The 18,693-nt window shown below is 39.2% G+C and overlaps 1 protein-coding gene across 18 annotated transcripts in view; it reads left to right on the forward strand.

Annotated features, from left to right (window-relative positions):
- Window positions 1-18,693, forward strand: part of LOC125310846 (protein unc-80 homolog) — a 285,921-nt gene that overhangs the window by 199,764 nt on the left and 67,464 nt on the right. The window lies entirely within an intron of this gene.

An 18,693-nucleotide genomic window follows, 5' to 3' on the forward strand; every position in this document is an offset into this window, starting at 1 on the left:
AGGGCTCTGCTATATTGATCCGAAGTGACGTTAGCCATAGTCACCATCATTTACAGTCCTACTTGTTTCAAATGGTTTAACGTAGCCAGTGATTGCCGCCATCATCGTTGCAACTTCATTTGAATATACTTTGTCACTGGAGAAGGCGATGTAAAGTTTCATTAACGTTAACTCTTGCTTAGTTTTGCGAATGGCAAAAAACGCCACCTAGCCTGCTAGGGTCGACAACCTCGGGTATGCCCATTTATGAATCAGCCCGACAAATAACGTTACTTGTGTTTTAGTGAACACATTATTGGACCATAGCTTAACGTGAGGAGGGATTCAAAGTTACAAATCGCCAATTTGCTTAGTATGCTCAGAACAGCGGTATCTGAAAATGCGTTAAGGTATCGTTGTTACCTGCGATTGCACTGCTGGAGAAGCATTTTGCATTAGTATGATTTGATCAGGTCTTGCCAGTGATGTGTAAATCCTCCCCGTGAAACGTTACATCATTTCAAAATAATACGCCTAAATTGAAAACTGTGACAACTCATTGATAGGCTCTCTCAATGTCTGTAATCGTATGCCTCTACCACAGGCTTGCTAGTCTTTCACCAGAGAGGGTGCTCCATTATAAATCAAAAATGTAATACTGCAGCCTTCATGTCAGCTGTAAAAATATGAGAACATGGACCTACTACATCAGGACAGGATACTCTGTAAACATTTTACACATAATCAGGAAGCTACTTTGCTGATCAGTGTGTGATGTGTTTAAAGTGGTACTACGTTTAAAGAAACATTTTTATTCTTTGTTTCAAGTGCATAAGAAAATACCACATTATGATGATGGTTATGGTTACCCTTAACAAATACAAAACAATATAATACTTAAAACAGGGATCAATCAATAGCCTAATGAAATAAACAATGAGGGGGGAAAGCAATAATAAATAATAATGCCCATTCAATCAATAATATAATAACAATAACATGGTAAGACTACATTAAGGAGAATATCAATAATAAACAATGTTAAATTAATCAACAGCCTACAATGAAAATAAAACAGTACTACTGCATACAAACCATAATGTATAAGAAGTGCTTAAAAGACCAAAAACTATCACAAGAACGAAGAGCACTGGGCAACTCATTCCACCAACATGGAACCACTGAGGAAAATTGAATTTGAATAGGTCTTGAATTTGACCTAGCGTTTAAGACTGGTCGACACAACAGAAGCTCATCAGAAGACCACAGTGGGCGGTTGGGGATGTATATCTTGATCATTGAATTAAAATAACAAGGAGCAGATCCAGTCAGTGTCCTATAGGCCAAAGTGAGAGATTTAAATTTCATTCTGTCTACTGTAGGGAGCCAATGGAGAGTAACTAGGAGAGGAGTTACGATGTGTCCTCTTTGGCTGATTGAAGACCAGTCATGTTGCAGCATTCTGAATGATAGATCACACAAAAGAAATAAAAAAAAACATTCAATATTGATTTAGTATCAACTAATAATTATTCTGATATTAATATTCTTGTAACATCTACATCTTTGTGTAGGCTACAGTTAAATACTAAGCAATGGCCTCTGACTTAAATACCAAGGCAGTTAAATGACCGTGGTATAGTCTACGTGATACACAGGACTACACAGTAAACCCATTTAAAATAGGCAAGGACATGTATTTAATAACATTTGGGGTTGCTTACAGTATACCCACCACTACAACTAACTAACTCGACTACACCACTAGTTAAATGGCGCATTGCAATTTACAATTTGTGCGAGTTCAGGGGCATACAGAAAGTTGAAGTTTGGGTGACATCAATAAAGAAAATAGAAACAAAGGGATGTGTACAGCCTCAAGTATAAATGATGTCACATTAACAGAAGGTTCAGAGCAGAGGCAGACCTTTCTTGGTGCCATGCAAGTTATTGAAAGTCATGTGTTTTCAGAACGTAGTGGTGCTGTGCCATGTCCCATGTATAAGTGGCTTCAGGTTGATCCAGTGACGGTGGGTGATGATGTCAGGGAGATGGATGTCAGGGTACTTGGAGAAAGGGGGAGGACATGCCACCTCAGACCACCCCAGCCAAACATCTTCACGTAGGCATTCCCTTGCTTGCAGACTAATGGAGACCACCTTGCTGCCACCTCCAGTACATTCAGCCATCACCCATATCTTACCTGCAAAAAGGAAAGTTACAATAAAGTTAGTCAGACAATTTTACAACATTACAAAGCATCTAATCAGGCACTCAACACCACTAGTAATACCAATTTATTAAATATATGTGTGCAATAAACTTCACAGCCTACCTATAATGTTAACTACACATTTAAATATGCAGTGTGAATGTTATTAACTTGCGTCAGCTTGAAAAATAACGTTATCAGTATGACTGATCATGGACGTTAGATGACAAACTACGGTCTTTCTCAAATGTTCACCGATATCCCTGGGAAGTAACTGGTTCTTGGCGTAGCAGCTAGTGTTTAATGCAGGCGTTTCATTTATCGATCATTCACTTATGCGGTCTACAACTATTGACCTACCGATCTATTTACATTACATTACATTTGGCTGACGTACGATGGCTGACGCCTGTATTTTTTACAGTCTATGCTACCGACCTACCATCACAGAAGTAGCTCTAACAGAGGTGTCTGTCGTTAACGTTAGAAAAAATGCAAAGCTGGCAAACTGGCTAGTAGTTACATTAACATGAGGTTGATGAGGTCCATGCTTCACATTACGTTAACGTTAACTTGCGTTGCTTTATCACATCATTGCGTTGCTTTATCACATCATACCGTTGCTTTATCACATCATATACTGTACTGACTGTCTAGTGTTATTAATCCCCATGTACAGTCAATGGTTACTCCATGTTGAGATGGCATACATGATATTTGAAAACAGCAACAACTAATAAAACCAAGTATATCATGCATCGACTGTTAAGGGAGCTGTGTGCTAATCTTCACTTCAACGACTAACTTAGCCTCCCGGTAACGTTAATGTAGCTGCTAACGTTAGCATGTAAATCGCTGTCCGTATTTCTGTTGTTAGCTCATTAGTATTCACCATACTAAATTGTCAGTCTATAATCAACATAATAAGCTCTCTTAGACGTATTTAAGAACACCAATAGACAAAAAAACTTTTCAGTTGATACGCAACACTTACCAGATAAGAACAAACCGATTGTTGTTTGTACTGTTTAGCTAACTCAGTCACAGCCGTAAAATTCATCCAGCCAGCTAGCCTTCGGCCGAAGTCGACCTGCGCGTTGTGGAAAGGAGAAGGGGCGGGTTTCACTTGACAAGGGCGTGTTTAACTCGCTGAGTGGCAACTGAGTGGGCGTGCCTGACCGCGACTCCTCTTCACTGCGCATGCTTCAACCTTTGCTGCGCAGCCTCACTTCAAATTGGCTCCAAATTTTCCAAGATGGCGTCGCCTCGGCGGCTTCAATTCCATAGAACACTGTAGAATGCAGCCACACTGTCCAGTTCTATATATACAGTCTATGTGTGGAACTTCAGTATAACATAGCCAATTATCTCACCTAGTTGTAGGACATAGGCTACGTTCATATTACAAGTGATAGAATGAATGTGTGACTTATGTTTAGTTGATGTTATGACATGTAAAGTTAAGCTTGCTGAACTTAATTATAGTCAGCCACGGGCAGTTTGACTGTGCCTATCGATACATTGGTGACACTCCTGTTAGAGGGAGAGCAGATAGCTAACAAACGTTCAGAAAAAGTCCTGTTGACTTCCGTTTCCGCCCCCTGCATGATGGCTGCTTGGTAATTGAGCTGCCGACCTTTAGGACTATTAACCCACAGTTTACAAATTATTTAAAGTGGTTTCTCACTTATAAGTAAGTGTATTACTTTGTCTTTACTTTTGACTATAAAAATGAACCAAAACAGCCGTAACAGAAACGAAGTAGCTAATAAATCCACGGCCACTCCAGAGGCTAGCGCAACAGTAGCTAATGAAGCAGCCAGCGCAGCAAGTGGGCTGATGGCTGAAGTTCTGACTGAGATGAAAGGAATGAGAAAGGACATATCGGAAAGGTTGGAGAAGATTGAGGAGTCCTTAAAAGGTGTGAATGAACAAATTCGAGGGTGTGAAAAGCGACTGGATGAAGTTGAGCAAAGAGTGAGCAACATAGAAGACCAGGGAGCTCGAACAGAACGACTACTATCCTACATGATACAAAAACAACGCTTTGATGCACACTGCGAGGACATTGAAAATCGCTCGAGGAGGTCCAATTCTACGGATCTATAGGGTGAAGGAAGGAATGGAGGGCAATGAGAATATGCTAGTGTTCACGGCAAATCTGCTAAAAAAGGCTCTGGATATCCCTGCAGAAGAAGATCTAGGTATCGAGCGCTCACTCGGATCCCTTGTGTCAAAGCCTACTGAACCCAACTCCTCCAGATCGATTGTGGTGAAGTTCCTTCATTTTCAAACAAAACAACGATCCTGTATAAAGGTTGGAATACGAAAAACATACAATTTGAGGGTAGCCGTATCACATTGGACTGATTATTCAGCAGCACTGCAGCGTAAGCGCAAGGAATATGGAGAGATTAAACGCCAACTGAAGGAACGCAACATTAAATTCAGATCATCATACCCAGCAGTGCTGAGAGTTACCTTGGACGACGGAGAAGTAACCTTCAACTCAGCGTGGGAGGCCGCAGAAACGACTTAAGCAGTTGGGAATCGACGTAAGATTGTCGGAGGCGAAATTATGGATAAAGAGCTACATCAGCTGGGATGGATGAGCCAGTTTCTCTTGCAGGCGGAGAGCAGATATCGCGCGCCCCTGGTGAAAGATATTGAAGCCCTTTCTAGTTAAATATCCGACGAGCTTGAAGTGGTAGAGAGCGTCAGACATGAAGTAAGTTTGTCATTCACTTTAAGTTGAGGTATAGGACCCCTTACAAAGACATTCAGCCTTACTGACTCTTGTGTGCGCTAATAACGAGATACTGTAATAACGAGGTGCTTTACTGGTTTTCACGTGTTTATTTGGACAGAGATTAATATGTTTTGCCACCATTATCCTGTTACTTCTGGTTATTTCCTTTATTTTTAAAACAGTCTGTTGGAACAATTCTCAAAAGTATAGACTTACTTGCAAGCAGGGTGGACAAATTCCAGGCGCAAAAAAAAAAAAAGATGGGACATTAACCCTTAATGAACAATCTTTTGTTGGGGATAGAGAGTTAAGACAAGGTTGCCTTACTTTAAAAAAAAAGTATGCTCTCTTCATTTGATAATTTACTACTCATAATAATTGGATACTCTTTACAACTTGGACCTTTTGGTGAATCCACTAGCATCTACATTGAAATAGTGGATAGTCCGATAAGGACTTTCAGGGGAAAACTAACGCAAGGATCTCATTAATAACTTGCGTTACTGTCTTAACACCAGACAGTACTGGCCCAGACTTAGACGGTCTAGTCACTTCTTTCCTTCTCTGTCACTGCTCTTAGATTGGGTAGGAGGCAGGGATCTTGACTCATAAAGGCATGGGTCAACAAGTGGAAGTTACTGTTTTTTTTCATGTTCCTGTAAATAGTTCTGTTTGTTTTATTTTACCACTTTTATATGTTACGCACACCTTGGAGTAAAATGCCTAAGAACAACGGTTGCAATGTTTCCTGCATTCAAGCTGATATACACCAAATCCCAACATGTCAAGCTGTACAGTAGTTACATATAATGTTAAGGGCATGCATAACCCCATAAAAAGAAGGAAAATACTAGACCAACTTAAACGAATGAACTGTAATATTGCCCTCCTCCAAGAGACACATCCGATGCTGAACATAAGAAACTGACTAAATCATGGGCTTCACAGGTTTTCTATTCTTCCCATTCATCTGGATGTAGGAGAGGTGTAGCAATTTTGATAGGTAGATCGCTTCAATTCTGCTTTGACTCTCAGTTTCAAGACAAAGAGGGGAGGTATGTGTTGGTAAATGGTACAATAAGTGGAGTTTGGGTAACTTTGTTAAATGTATATGCCCCAAATGATAATGGCCCACAATTTGTGAAAGCCATATTTGATTTAGTATTAGAGAAAGCACTAGGTATATTACTGATTGGAGGGGATTTCAACACCATGCTAAACCTGCTTTTGGATAAGAGCCCTATGTCTTCTGTCCATCCAACAACAATGAGTAGAACACTAAACAATTGTTGTGAGGAATTTGCTTTCATCGACGTTTGGAGACATTTACACCCAAAGGGTCGAGATTATACATTCTACTCACACCCCCACTCAATTTACTCTAGAACTGATTATTTTTTATGCCTAGAAATGAATCATATAGAGCAATTGACTGTCAAATCCATAACATAACTTTGTCAGACCATGCACCAGTGTCATTGGTTTGGGATGTGGGAAAGGCAGTGTCCTCCAGCAGATGGAGGCTTAATGCCTCTCTGTTGGGGATGCCATCATTTCAGGCTTTTCTGAGAATGGAGTTTGCCCTCTACTTAGAATTTAATGATAAAGAAGATATGTCCCCAATTACACTCTGGGAAGGTGCAAAGGCGGTGTTAAGGGGAAAGATCATTCAATTTGCCTCAGTTATAAAAAAAGTAAGAAAAGCTAAACAGAATGATTTGGAAAAGCAAATACATGACCTTGAAAAACAACATAAAGAAAATACATCCACTGAAAATCTTCAGAAGCTCAAACAGGCAAAACAGGAACTTGAGGAACTCCTGACTGAAAAAATTGAAAGAAACCTAAGGTTCCTGAAGCAGAAATATTATGAGCATGGGAATAGAGCGGGTCGTCTCCTGGCTTCCCAGTTGAGGAGAAAATGCAGTCTTGCTACTGTCCAAAAACTCAAAAGTAACGACAAAAGTAACGTTAATATCATATCAGGATTGTCAAGTATAGAGTATCTCAAAGATTTTATTCCTTTAAAATTAGATGTGGGATACAGAAGATGGAAATACTTAAATCTAACATTTGTCCATCAGCTTATTGAGACTCAGAAGTTAAAAACATTTGAACAACTTGTTGAGGAATTTGATATACCTAGATCAGACTTTTTTAGATAAGATCTTCAGATAAGGAGCTTTCTATTCAAGCACCCTACCTGGGATGACCTGAGGACATTGGGCTCTCCGATTGAGCAGTACTTGATGAAGATTCAAGAGGGAAGACATACAGGGAAACCCATTTCTAATTTATATAATGTGCTATCTAGCATGGAGCAAACAAACACTCTACATGTTAAACATAAATGGGAAAGGGAGCTAGAAATAGAAATTAGTGAGGAGAGTTGGGGCAATATTTCCTTGCAAATACATAGTTACCAATGCTGGCATATGGCGAGAGTTCCAATGGAAAGTAGTCAACAGATTTTTTAGAACCCCCCATATACTTTCTAAAATGGATCCCAGCCGAACAGGTGCATGTTGGAGGAACTGTGGGGAAGAGTCAGCAGATCACTCCCATATATTTTGGAAATGCCCTGTCTTAAATAACTTTTGGAGGGAGATATTTGATTTCCTTGATAATATATTTGGCCTTCAGCTGCCTAGGGAACCAGTGTTGGCCATTCTTGGGGATGTTCCAGATGCAGGGATGAATGGCAAGACAAAATATTTATTACATATCCTTCTTGTAGCAGCCAGGAAAACAATAACACTTAGTTGGCTTAAAACAGACCCCCCAAAATGTGAGACATGGAAGTCAGTAGTTAAAGGAATTTACATAATGGAAAATATAACTTATAAACTAAGATTACAAGAAGCACAGTTTCTGGAACGATGGGCACCATGGTTGGAACTGATGAAGGAGGATGGGACTTAGGCATATTTGGGAAACTTAATTGTCAGGAATATTGTCAGATGTCATGCTGTGCAAAGATGGTGTATAATGGTAAATGTAGCAACTGGACTCATTGTTTTTGGACTAACCTTGTACATTATTTTTGGTGTGTGCATTTTTAGTTATTTATTTACTTATTTGTCTTTGGTGTGTGAGATATTCTTTTCTTTGTTTAAACCCTTTTTTTCTTTCCTTTTTGTTTAATATAGGGTTACCAGATGTGGTAAACAACTTTGTATTTGAAAACGAAAATGTCATATTGATGTATATGAATGTGTAATTTTACCCAATAAACATAAAGTTAAAAAAAAAAAAAAAAAGAAAAAGTCCTGTTGGCAAATTTGAGGAAAAGTCGGTAAAGGGGCTATTTCACACAATTTGAGGGTGCTAAATTCAAATATTTTGTTTACCAAGCTCAATTTTAAGTTTTAAGCTTGCTAATTAGCATAATTAGCATAATTCACATACTTTTTGGTTTTGCCATCAGATATCATAGAATTGCAAAAAACAATGCATTAATATACTCTTTATGTATCAGATATGTTGTAGGATAGGACAGGAATTTCCTCCAATGACCCTCAAGTAGCAAATGAAAATAAGAAATAATACATTGAAATAATAGCTAAAATTCAGTATGACGTGTAGAAACAAAATAAATTCCTTGATAATAAATTGATAGAATAGTAGGTGACTGCTCATTTTTCTGTAGAAAGTCCTTTGTCACTAACTATTATGAACAGTCTTTAGGGCAAGGACAGTCAGTCTTTACAGAGGATTTACACTGTATTTTTTGCCTATGCTTGCCTAGTTAAAACTTCTCACTGGTGCTCTTTCCTATCATTCAAATTCCAGCCATGCAGAAATGGAAGAGTGTGCATGTTTGAGGAGTGCTGAAGAGTGCTATGGAGATTGCATTATTTGCAAAAAAATTAGACAAGATATCCTTTATAGTGCAACAAAAAGAAACATTATCCAGTGCGTCATTACTGCATATGATGCTGAAAGGGAAGTGGACCTAGGACAAATCCTTAGCTATGAACTGATTAATGTCCCTGTACTGTAGCTATTGCAGATAGCAATGGTTATTTGTGAAGTGGAAATAAGTCTATCCTCACTCAAGTGCTGTCTAGCAATGTGGAATGTCCAGTAGTGATTACTGCAAAAACTGCTCATTCAACACTGGTAATAGATGCTCAAGATCTAGTTATGTCTTTAGGATACCCATCTGACTGCAGCACATTTAAGAAGTATGCAGGAAAGTTTGTAAGACACTTTTGTATCGTTATTTGGTATTTGTTATGGGGTAGCAAATGATGTTAACTATCAAAGAAATAGACCTAATGTAGAAATACACACAGATATTGCAACAGATAATGGTGTAGGCCTGGTGGGTGGAGTGGTTGAAACATACTTATTAAATTACACTGGGAGCAAAGATAACTATCTTCACTTTTTTCCCCTTTGCAACGGTCAAAGAAATCCCATAAACACGGGAAGGCCTAGGGTAGCCTACATCAGATGGCCTTAAAGGTAAACTATGCAGTATTGGCAATTTCCTTACTGTTTTCTCGGTTTTTGCTTCTTTTTCGCTGGCTCTGTCATAACGAATGTCTGAGAAACTCCATCGCTACCTTTTTCTAGCCGGTGCTTGGCGTGTATGTGTATTTGAATGCAGTAAAGCAATTTGTTACACTCGTTATACTTCCTGACACTGAGGCCGTTGGCCCGCCGGCCCACAGCTGCAAGGGTGGTTTTTCCGCTCACAGGCGCTAGGGGGAAGCGAGACGGCCACCATTCAACCCGAAAAAAGTCATATAACCATTCCAATGACTCTGAAGCTGTTAAATGAAGGTAAATTAAGCTAAAAAAAATGCATATTAAGCTAAAAAACCTCCATAGTGTGCCTTTAAGATTAGGCTCTTCTGCATAGCATTAAGTGATTTGCATGCAGTAATTTGAACACTGACCTTGATCTAGCCTACTTTGGCTATTTAATGGTAATTTATTGCCAAAACACCATACAATATAAATGAGCTATAACAAACAATAAAGGACTTAATCACACACAAACTACTATTTTACTGACTACAAAAATAATAATTAAGTAGGAAGTTTAGAAGTTTAAAATTGACCCAGAATTGACCTAAAGTGCACCAAATTCAACACAAATGACTGAATACACTTGGAGGAGGCCTGCGTCCTTTCTTTTCCAGATATTTTAGGATTTGGATATCGTTTCGGTATCGAGTATCAAGATATTTATGTCAGGTATTGTATCAGTCATAATTTTGGTATCGTGACAACACTATGCCAGAGCCACTCTGTTTTCTAGATGTCGAGCTCTAGTATGGAGGCAAGGACACATACCAAATTCAGTGTTACTAGAAGTAAAATGTTTTTTACTTGTCGGTTGTTGCTAACGGTAGATGCAGTTCTGCATTAGGCTTATTCCCGCTATCTAAGTTCATATGTACTGTAGGATATATTCTGAGTTGAAGGTTATCTGTGCAACTTGTTATTGTGATGAAATGCATTAAACACCACATGAGGGACTCACTATGTTAGCAATAAAATATGGTTGTGTTTTGATTAGAATTTATTACATGTTAACTGTAATCATGTTCCCATTAAATATGTTAATAAACTATAGTATGTGTTCTTAATGCTCAAACATGTATTTAGAGAACACTTTTATTTGGTTTTAGTGATTACTTTTGAAATCAACCCAATTTAGGGAAAAATAAGCAAAAACAATCGCTATTTTAAAATGCTGATTATGCGGCTTAGAACTCAGAATTGAGCTTGGTAAACAAAATATTCAAAATCAGCACCCTCAAATTAGGTAAGAAAGGTGGTTTACCAACTTTTCCTCAAATTTGCCGTCAGAAGTTCTCTTCTGTGAAGCTGCTCTCCCTCTAACTGGAGAGAGCAAAACATAGGAAGGAACATGGCCACATTAATCCCATAAACACACAGATAACTCTTACACCAACCTTATTTTGTGCCTTTTATTCATGTTTGTTTCAAGATTTAGTAAGTTTACTATAAGCACGTTTCGCTCTCCACTTTGATGCAGCATAGATTTCCATTATATCAGTCATCTTCCCCCTAAAAGGGGGCGTGTATGCAGCACATACAACGTTCTGTTCCATTCCATTCATCAGTGCGTATTGTTTAGTTTCCAGTCTGGCTAGATCGGTGTGGTGTTGTAGTTGTTCTAACGTTACTAGTTGTTGCAACAGCATGTGAAAAAACAACAACGTTTGTTACACAAAAATGAATGTTAATCTTGCGATAAAAAAATTGACGCCGTTAAAATAGGTTTCCGTTAACGCCGTTAATAACGCGTTTAACTGACAGCACTACTTTAGACCCCTCTTGAAAGACCCAAAACTATCTTAGGAACAGAGAGCATTGGGCAACTCATTCCACCAACAAGGAACCACTGAGGAAGAGTCTTGAATTTGACCTAGCGTTTATGGCTGGTCGATACAACGACGCTCATCAGAAGACCGCAGTGGTCGTTTGGGGATGTACAGCTTGATCATAGAATTGAGATAGCTGGGAGCAGATCCAGTAAGTGTCCTATAGGCCAAGGTGAGAGATTTAAATTTAATTCTGGCCACTACAGGGAGCCAATGGAGAGTAACTAGGAGAGGAGTTACATGTGTCCTCTTTGGCTGATTGAAGACCAGGCGTGCTGCAGCATTCTGAATCAGTTATAACAATCTTACTACACAGGCAGGCAGGCCAGCTAACAGTGAATTACAATAGTCTAGTTTGGAGATAATCATGACCTAGACAAGAAGTTGTGTGGAATCTTGTGTCAGATAAGGTCTAATCTTCCTAATGTTGTAAAGGACAAACCAACATGATTTTGCAATTGAGGCTACATGCTCAGAGAATTGAAGTCGGTCATTCAATTATGACACCCAAGTTGCATGACCATCTAATTGGGGTCAGTGAAGATGAGTCAAGCTAGATGTTAATCTGTTGGGGAATAGCTGTTTTAGCTTGAAACACTAAAAGCTCAAGCTTGACGAGCCAGACCCACATCAAGATGTAGGGTCTGGGGACTCACCATTCGCAGTGCTCAGTCCGAGGGGCGGAATAAACGGTTGTCTTTCAAATTCCCTCTGCATGGAATAGGATAGCACTACAACTCATAAGTCCCATGTGTTTCCCCACCAGCGGAGCAAGTTGGCTAGTTGTTCAAACTTTTGGCAACTTAAAAAAAGCTTAACTCGTGTCACACTGTTCGCCAACAGCAACATCCATCTTCTTTGTTTTCAAGTAGCAGGGAATTCACGCCGAACCGTCGCAACTCTGCCATCATTATGTTAAGCCCGCCTACCGACTCTATACACAATGTGATTGGCCTGATTGAAGTTTCATTTTTCCAGCTCGCAAGCCAACAGAGAGTTGCTAGACTACCCTGGCAGCAAATTACATTTCATGCTGCTAGGGTGTGTCTAGATTTCTAGGCTACAAAAGCTCCATTTGTGAGATATTGAGCTGAAGGTGCCGATCTTTCATCCACCACTAATGTCAACCTAGCAACCCTCACAGCAATCAACATGATGACACTAGCAACCAGCATAGAACCAGTTATTAAGCATAGCAACCACCATATCTACCCTATCAACACCCTATCAACCATCTGAATTACCCTTGTAACCACCACAATTATGTCAACCTGGCAACACCCATAGCAACTAGCATAGCAACCACTTATTTAGCATGGCAAACACATACCCTTGCAACATCCTAGCAACCATCTCAATTACCCTAGCAACAACCAAGCAACCACCAATTGTGTTGGTTGCTAAGGTGGTTGCCTGGGTGACATTACTGAAGTAGTTGCTACAGTGGGTCCCGGTTAAGTTTGGACGGTTCCTTCATGAATCACGCACCCCATTTTCTCAGCAGGAATGGCACAAACTGCAGTTGACACAAACAACTACAAGGTGTCACTTGGGAGTTCTGCCACTACTATTTTTGATGCGACTTGACTTACTGCTTCCATGACGCAGTTTCCAAGTCAGTCGAACAATCAGAGAAAGTTGAGCCATTACCAAACATGATAATACAATAGCGTGAGTTTATATATCTTATCAGGGGCGTCGCTAGCCGATTTTGCCGGGGCTTCAGCCCCGAATGTTTCGAGTGTAGCCTCGAATGTATGTTGCAAAGTTGATGACAAATATACCATTATTCGGATCATGCATTGGATCTGTGACAAGAGGTGGACCTATTTGTCAAATATAAAAGCAGGACACGGGTTTCCTCTCACTCTCCTTCATGCAGCAGATCTAACTTGAACGTTACCTTAGGCTACCATAATTTGAAACATAGGCTGCTTAGAGCGCGCGCACGCACGAGAGAGAGACAGAGAGTCAGTTCCAGGGTTGGGCATGTCATTGTTTGCATTTCCTATTTAGTATAAGAAAGTTATAAGGAAATCATAAAGGCAACAAGGTAGGGGCGTCAGAACGAGTTTCAAAGTGCAGCCCAAAATCGTGTGCGCTGTATTTTCTCTTTCTTACGCAAACAAAATGTGTGCAAATAGCCTGCGTAATTCTGCTTCATAAAGTTGAACAAACACATGTGGTAATTTTATAGATAAATAGAAATAGCCTACTGCCATGCAGTTTATGGGGTATGCCAACTTGGAGTGAACTTACACACGGGAGATTCTTTCTCTAGTCGTAGCCGAGCAGAGTTGGGTGTAAGTGTCATTAATCACGTTACAGTTCCTACAGTGTGCAAGCAAAGATATTCAGAATTCTGGGAGGGCGACAAGAATATTGGCAAAAAATTCATAGGAGTAGGCTGTTTGTTACCTTACTAGTGAGCGGGAAACAGTGCACAACTAACTAGCTAATGACTAGTCTGATGTCAATCACACCACAAATTGATTCCAAGAAATATGTTAGGCTATAGGCTACAAGCTAGGACTGCCACTGTTTTCAGTGGGAAGAAGAGCATCTAGTATAATTAATTACAGAAGGAACGCAACTCGCAAGCGCACTTCACTCAAAGCAGTTCAATGTTTTGCAAGTTGTGTGCGTGTCACCATTCAACATTGTGAAGGAGGGTGCGCTAGCTGCGCAGCGCTTCAATAAAGGTCTCTTTTAAAATATCCTGTTACAATTGCAGCTGCTTCCGATTGTTGAATATTTAGAAAGTAGCCTACATGACAGCATTTTTGAGCTAGTGAGAGAGTCAGATTTTTGGCTTCTGGTAGTAACTTGCTAATTAACTAAAGCAAGACTTGAGTGATATCACAAATTTGAAAAGAAAAATATGAAGGCAACAAGTGGCGGCAGAGTGAGGGATATTGTGTCCTGTTGCTGTAAAGGATGAGCCCAATCGCCTATTTCTCAGTTGTGTAATAAAAGCTGTATCATCATGCAGTAGTCGAAGTTTGCCAGGGCGGATAAACATAGTTGTAAAGGGCATGAATAAAAAAGGCAAAAAATATCCTTTGCCGAACCCAAAATTTAAATAAGAATTTTATCTTAACAAAAACCTCTAAATATCAGAGTGGGATAGGTTGGGATATTGTATATAGGCTATTTCACTTAAATTGCAACCGCAACATGCCTGATTGCCGTTCAAACGACAACGAAAAATATATCAAAGCACTTTTTGCGTTTGAATGTAGCACGAAAAAATGTTTAACCAGCTGGACAAATGATTTAGCTAATTGATTATAGCCTGTAGGCCTACACCAGCAATTGTTGAACATTTACCTGTAGGCTATAGTACATTGACAGTAGCCCAGCCTAACAAGCAGATGTTGCAAAAGACATCAAAAGACGCAATTCATCAGAAATAATCTGCATCGCTTTATTTCACAAACTGCAAGCAACAAGAGGGTTGAGTTCGCTGTGAGGCCAAACCCATCTGTTAAGGCAGTCGATAGGCTATATGGTAACAAGCTGTGTGCGCCTGGAAAGACGATAGAAGATGCTTTCTGAATAGCACAAATGTTCTTCCCAATCGTTTCCATAAAATAGGCTAAGTCAAAGACAGAAAACTAAGTCTTATAATGACATTATGGTCTTTTTTCCATTTAGGATGCGCGGGTGAGGGATAAGGCTTTCATGGTGGACCACGCACTTTTTCTTGTGTCAGGAACTCTGCACATAGGCTTAGTCCGTCCATAGCCCAGCTCCAGCGAAGACGGCTCTGGTTATCCCATACCCTCCCCCCACTTCCATTATGAAGACCTGCAGGGAGTAAAACGACTTGTTGCCTTTTGGGACATTAAGCTTTTTCACGTTAAGCCACCCTCCCCACCCCACTTCTTTCACAAGCAGTGGGGGAGCGCGGGGCACAAAGTAACACTTTTTGGCTTTGGCTAAATATTTCTAAAATCATTTGAGTTTCACTAGTCATATGTTTTAACAAGCAACACTTGTTATTGAACAAAACAGACGTGCAAAACATTTTCCAAAACAAAACATAAAAGTCTAACCAAGGTCAATCTTGCCATTTTTGAGGCAAAAGTGTCACAAAACTAACTAAACTAACACGCACATATTTTTGTATTGCAATCAGCCTACAGTTGTAACAGTGCGTTACAACTAACCCCACTGGGTCACGTTTCTTTTAAGATAAGATAGCTCCTGCTATGTGTTGACTACATGTTTCAAAACGGTGTTCATTTTTAGCCTACAAGACGATTATTAGTCAGTGAGCTGCACCCACAACTCAATCGAAAGACAAGTAGGCCTAGCCTACCACCTATTTACTTTGATGCCTTCAAAAGACGTTTTGCTGTAGATCTACGTGAAAACACGTCCATACTGACTGAAAATTTGGGGAACACCATCTCATAGTAATGTGGTTAACTGACCAAGCATGCCCCGATCAACCATTTGCAACTAGGAAAAAAGTCCATGTTACATTTAACCCCGCATTACTTTGTGCCCCGCGCTGCTCCCCTGCAGCTTTCTGAAGCGGTGTTTCTGAAGCTAATGTACAGTAACAACAAATACCACCTTGACGTGAAAAACCTTAATGTAGCTTATGGAATAGAAAGATGCAAGTTAGGCCTATTTTTTAAAAACAAATGCTCCCATTACCCGGCAGAAGTTTCAAAGTAGCCTACATCCAGAAAAACTGTTTGCTACTGGGATAAGTTTAGTTAATTTACTGGGCTATCTTTTAGCTGGGTTAAAAACAGACTCATTGCAGAACACTTCATCGAATGTCTGTAGTAGGGTACAACTTTGATTAAAAAAAAAAGATTTCTAAAGGAAAACCGTATGCATCATCACTCCTGCCTAGATTCGAACTCAGAACTGCCTGAAAGTTGCAGACCTGTTCTGGAAATACGTGCATTAATCCACTCGACCGTCAGACAACGCTATCTGCTTTGAGTAGGCCCATTGGGTAGGACTGTAGCCTACACACAGTCTTGAGTGACCGAATTCGTTTTCCTTTGTCATATGAATGCTGTCATTTTGTTAACATTACTGTTAAGGAGATGCTGTAGACAAAGGCTATATTTCAACCTCGTTAGTGTAGTAAAAAAAATCAGAACTATTCACAAGGTTTCTGGGCAGCATATTTATGTTCTGTTAGCAAGCAAACTTCTCATGACTGCCGACAAAGTAGCCTACTGCCAGCTGACAAAGCTCTCATTTTAAAACATTACTGAGAGACAGGCACTGTACAATCAAGAAATCTTGCCACTGAATCCAAAACTATGTTTAACATTACAGTATGTACAAAGCTTATAGGCTACAGTGGACTAGCATGTTGCAGCCGCTGCTAAAAACACAGAGAAACACACTGAAAACTCGGCCAATCACAGCCCTTGCTGTCGAACGCTCCGTCCGGTTCGACCGCTGAACACCACAGCGGACTATGCTGCCCCCAAGCTGCTGCAGTTGTACTTACATTTCACCCAGCTGCGTGAATCACCTTGATCGTGAATGAAGTGTCAATTTTTAACCGGGACCCACTGTAGGTTGTTGCTAGGGTAGTTTAGATGGTTGCTCGGGTGTTCCTAGGGTAATCATAGTGGTTACTATGATATAAAAGTGGTTGCTAAAAGTGGTGCATTTGCATGCACTGTAATAAGAAAAAATATAGTGATAACAGTGCAGTGCATTTTCATGTACTGTAATTACAACTAGAAATGCAATTCCAAGGAATTACCAGTGCACGAAAATGCTAAAGTTGTGATGTAAAATATCATGTATAGTTAAAACAGATAATACAGAGATGGTTACTACGGTGATGCTAGGATAGACATGGTGGTTGCATAGCTTAATAAAAGTTGATAGTTTAAAAGTAGACTGTTTAAAAGCTGAATGTAGATAGTTTAAAAGTTGTTGATAGACAGTAGATAGATTAAAAGTTGTTGATAGACAGCTAGTTTAATAGATAGTTTAATGATAGTTTAAAAATAGACCGGTTAAAAGTTGAAGGTAAATAGTTTAAAAGTTGTTGACAGACTGGAAGTTTAATGAATGTTGATATTCAAATAGTTTAATGGCTGTGTATAGGTAGATATTTGACGATAACTGAAAGTTGGAATGGCTCTAATGTTTGCTAGCAGTTATGCTAAGATTTGTAACTATGCTAACCATGCTACTTAGCTAATGTTTTATAGCAGTGCTAGCAATGCTAACTATGTTAACCATGTGACTTAGCTAACCTAGCTTATAATTTTTAGTAGTTATGGTAACTATGCTAACTAGCATGCTAACAATGCTAACATGTTAATTATGCTAACCATGTGACTTAGCTAACCTAGCTAATCATTTTTAGTAGTTATGCTAACTATGCTAACTACCATGCTAACAATGCTAACAACTTATCGTCAAATATCTACCTATACACATTCATTAAACTTCCAGTCTGTCAACAACTTTTAAACTATCTACATTCAGCTTTTAAACAGTCTACTTTTAAACTATCAACTTTTATTAAGCTATGCAGCCACCATGTCTATCCTAGCATCACCGTAGTAACCATCTATTTTAACTATGATACATGATATTTTACATCACAACTTTAGCATTTTCATGCACTGGTAATTCCTTGGAATTGCATTTCTAGTTTTTAGTTGTTATGCTAACTATGCTAACTAGCACGCTAACATGCTAACTATGCTAACCATGTGACTTAGCTAACCTAGCTAATCATTTTTAGCAGTTTTGCTAAAAATGTCAACAATGCTAGCAATGTTAACATGCTAACTATGCTAACCATGCTAACTAGCTACAGTGGGTAGGAGTCATAGTTGATGACAAGTGTTGACATAGTTGATGACAAGTTAAAAGTTGTTGATAGACAGCTAGTTTAATAGATAGTTTAATAATAGTTTAAAAGTAGACTGTTTAAAAGTTGAATGTATATAGTTTAAAAGTTGTTGATAGACAGCTAGTTTAATAGATAGATAGTTTAATGATAGTTTAAAAGTGGACCGTTTAAAAGTTGAATGTAAAAAGTTCAGTAGTTTAATGGGTTACATTGTTTAACAGTGGATTATTGTAGTGAGGACTTTTATTTTGAAACAGTTTTGGGCAGAGGACACAGTTGAATAGGATGTGTAGTCTTAATTGACCCAGATTGAATGCTTAAAGCCTGAGGCTGCAGGTGGCCTGAACACCTGCCATAGGATTCTAATTGCTTAATGGCCGTATTATGATGTCACAATCGGCAATGTTTAAGTCTATGGGGATTTTTAAAAAGTTTTTCTTTAATAGTTTAAAAAGTATAAAAGTTTCAAAGTTGAAAAGACATAGCAGCTTGGTCCGTTTGAAGACCCGTTACAAAGTTTGACAAAGTT

This window comes from Alosa alosa, chromosome 17 (genome assembly GCF_017589495.1).
Source record: "Alosa alosa isolate M-15738 ecotype Scorff River chromosome 17, AALO_Geno_1.1, whole genome shotgun sequence".
NCBI classification, from domain to species: domain Eukaryota; kingdom Metazoa; phylum Chordata; class Actinopteri; order Clupeiformes; family Clupeidae; genus Alosa; species Alosa alosa.